Genomic DNA, 4037 nt, shown 5'->3' with positions numbered 1-4037 from the left:
GGGGAGCCGGCGCCGGGCCCTGGGCACCTGCCGCTGTGGTGGAGAGCGCCGCTGCCGCATGACCCAGCGCAGCCGGCCAGGAGCCGCCAGCCGAAACGAAGGGTCTGTTTCCTCACAGGACTTTTGTCACCCGATGAAGCCCCCGAATATAAGAGCTGCCACTTACTCGTTCAGACCTTAGGTCCATCTTGCCCAGCATCCTGTCGTGCAGACGCCTGTCCTTGTTGCCAGCCGAGCTCCCTCCTTGGAGCAGGTGTACCTGGTGTGGGCCAGGCTGGAGCCCCTGCACCACTTCCTTCAGAACCTGGCTCTATTCCCCTCACCTCTTCATTCATGCACTTCTTGTCCGTGGCCCCACCGAGTCCCAGGACCTCCTGGTCAACCTCCTTCTGGCCCTGGCTAAGAAAGGAGGTTCAGGCTGCAAGGGTCCCCACAGACTGCAGAGCCCCTTTTCTTCCCCTAGTATGTTCCTGTGTCCGGGCAGAGTATCGCTGGGCAGTGTCCACTGGTCCTTGGATTGGTTTGAGGGGCAGTGGGCGCTGTCCAAGGTGCTCAGCTCGGTGCCCCGCCCCCCGCCCCCCGCACACTAGTTATTAATTTTTGACCATCGCTCCCATCCCTGTTTTGTTATCATTTGTCCCAGTAACCAGATGTTGCTTTTTCAGTAGCCTCCCTTAGTTTATCTAGTGGGCCTAGCCCTGTGTCATGCGGACACCTGCCCCTTTTGCCAACAGAGGGGGACCCTGGCGCACACGTATCTGGAGTGCACCCGGTTGCAACTCCTCTTCCGCCTCCTCCAGAACCTCTTCTTGAGGTTCTGGCTGCACTTCTCCCCTCACCTATTTATTTACGCACTCCCTGTCTGTGGCCTCACCGAGTCCCAGGACCTCCTCCTGGCCCTGGCTAAGCTGGCTGTATATCTTACCAGGAAGGAGGCTCTGGCCAAGAGGACCCCTGGGGAATGCAGGGCCACTTTTCTTTCCCTGGTTCAATCCCACCTCCTGGCAGAGTATCATTGGTTATTGTCCACTGGCTCCTTGGTCTTATTTGAGGACCAGTAGGTGCTGTCCAGTATGCTCTGCTCAGTGCCTCCCCCCTCCCCCAGCACACTAGTTTTAAGCCTCTATCATTCCCATCCCTGGTGTCTTTATTTGTCCCAAGCAATCGGTTATTGCCTACCTAACTGCCTCCCTTTCTAAGGGAGGCTTATAGTGTTTCCTTGTGGGCACTGACCCAGGGTCTCTAGGCAACAAATAGGCTTGTATCATACAGACACCTGCCCCTTTTGCCAGTACAGGGAGACCGTGGCACATGCCTACCTCGAGTGCACCAGGTTGCAACCCCTCTTTCGCCTCCTCCAGAACCTTCTGCTGAGGTTCTGGCTGCTCTAGTTCCCTCACCTGTTTATTTATGCACTCCCCATCAGAGGTTGCACCAAGTCCCCGGACCCTCCTGGTCAACCTTCTCCTGGCCTTGGCTAAGGAATATCTCACCAGAAAGGAGACTCTGGCCAGGAGGCACCCCAAGGACTTCAGGACAACTTTCCTGTCCCTGGTTCAATCCTGTCTTCAACCAGTGTATCACTGGCCAGTGTCTACTGGCTCCTTGGACTTGTTTGAGTGCCAGTGGGTACTGTCCAGAGTGCTCTACTCGGTGTCCCCCCTGGGTGCACTAGTGCTTAACATTTGACCATCACTCCTGTCCCCTTTTTTATTATTATTTGTCCCAAGGAATCAGTACCATGTCATTAGTGGCCCCCATTACCAAAGGGGCTTATCGTTTACTTGGTGAACCTAGGCCCACAATTCCCTTTGACATGTTAAAAGTCCTGTGTCATGCAAACACTTGAACTTTTTTTCCAACAGAGGGAGACCCTGGCACATACCTAAGTTGAGTGCACCAGGTTGCAACCCTTCTACCTCCTCCAGAACCTGCTGCTGAGGTTCTGGCTGCACTTCTCCCTGCACCTTTTTTGTTATGCATTTCCCATCCATGGCCCCACCAAGCCCCAATACCTCCTGGTCAACCTCCTCCCCTTGGCTCTGGCCCCCTACAAGACCGGGAAGGACCTTTGGCCAGGAGAAACCTGGTAGAGGGTGAGGTGGTCATCTTCTTACTCCTCTGCTCATGTCTCCAGGCAGTTTCACTGGTTGGCATCCACAGGCTCCTTTGACTCATTCAGGGGGCAGTAAGTGTTTGCCAGTTCAGTGACCCCTTCTGGATCCCTTATTATTAACCTGTAACCCTCACTCTCATTCCTGTTTTCTTTTTTATTTGTCCCAAGAGATTTGTTGTTGCATTCGCAGTGGCCTCCCTTTTTAAGGGGGGTTTATAGTTGTTCATGGTGAGTCTAAGTCCACATTTCCCAACTGCAGCAAATAGGCCTGTGTGATACAGTGACAGAGAGCAGACGCTGAAAGGAAGAGTCAATTGGGTATGAGCAGGTTTTTTCTACTATTCCTCTCTCACTTCCAACCTCCAGTATTTAAGATCTAGCTCTGCAGGTGGAAACATAGTCTCATGACTGCTAAGATAAACCATACCAGGACCCAGAGAGGATGTACGTACCAGCTGCTCTCTGGGGAGAACTGCATGCAGTAAGTGCTATTACAGCACCTCACCAGAAGATGGTGCAGAGCCGCTACTAGCCTGGTTGCTTTGGGAAACTGGCAGCACAGTCAGTAAAAGCAGGTGACATTAGCTACATGTGCACCAGCAGAGTTCTACCCCTGATTCCTTCCAAGATAATTTTTTTTACTGGATTGAGCTAAATTACCTCAATTTAGGGATTTATAGCTTCCCTCTATGAGCCCAAGCAGAATTGTCTACCAGGAGAGTGGTGGTCTGTAGTGCTATGGGTCTTGTATAGAAACTTGCTGTTTAACTGCTTGCTTGTCCCTATATGTGTCCCTCTCTAGACCAGATCCCAGCCCTGCCTCTGTCCCTATTATGACAACGTGACATTAATGGGATAAAGGTGCTCCCACAGGGCAGTCCGGGATTTCTTCATGTAGTAGTGGAAAACCAGCAGGGCTGCCTCAGACAGTCATTCCCCGCCCACCCCCAAAACACATGCAATGCACTTTAGCAGGCTCTGGAGCAAACCCAGAGCATACCAGGCTTGGGTTTTCCTTTGCTAGTAGAGCACTCCATAAGGAACAACTGTCAACATCAAGGCTGAATTAACCCTTTAGTGGGCCCTAGGCAAACAAACTCATGGGCTGCAAGCCAGTCGAGACCTCCCTCCCCACCCCAGTGCTGCTGCTCAGGGGGAGTGGGGCTCCATGCCACTGCTAGAAAGCAGCCACAGCAAGGCTGGCAGAGAGGAGAAGAAAGGAAGGGAGGTGACAGGGCTATTTGCCATGGAAGGAAGGACTGAGGCCCCCCACAGCTCAGGGCCCTAGGTATGTGCCTAGTTTGCCTATGCATTAATCTGGCCCTGGCCAGCATCACTTTCTGGTCCTCAGTCTGGTTCTAGCTGCAGTCAACTTCCCCTCCCACCTCAGGTTGTCAAGTGCATCCTGGACAAACTCAAAAGTCTAACCACTGTCTCCAATAACCCCACAACTTTGATTCCGTATTAAACAGGCTGTTGTCAATGGCACTGTTACGAGCAGGGACACAGAGATGCAGGAGGAAGCCATTTTCAGCACATAGTGCAGGGGTGGGAAAAATACAGCCCACCGGCCAGATCCAGCCCACCAAGGAATTCCATTTATCCTGTGATGCGTCCCTCAGCCCCACCCTGCCCAGGCATGGGGGGCAGCCTGGGCTGCACTGCACGTGGGTAGTCCTGCCACCTCTGGGCTCCCATCAGGGCTGAGGCCATACGGCACAGCAGCCAGACTCCCTGCTGTGATAGAAGCCGGACTCGAGGGGATCGCCTTCAGACCTCAGGTTGGGGAGGACCAGGTTAGAGAGCTTCTGGAGGGGCTGGACGCGTTCAAGTCAGCGGGTCCGGATGCTCTCCACCCCAGGGTGTTGAGGGAGCTAGCTGGGGTTATTGCAGGGCCCCTGGCACGGCTCTATGAGCGATC

The sequence above is a fragment of the Gavialis gangeticus genome, unplaced genomic scaffold (genome assembly GCF_001723915.1).
Source record: "Gavialis gangeticus isolate Ggan-Ray unplaced genomic scaffold, GavGan_comp1, whole genome shotgun sequence".
NCBI classification, from domain to species: Eukaryota; Metazoa; Chordata; order Crocodylia; family Gavialidae; genus Gavialis; species Gavialis gangeticus.
Note: the sequence above shows the minus strand (reverse complement) of the source record.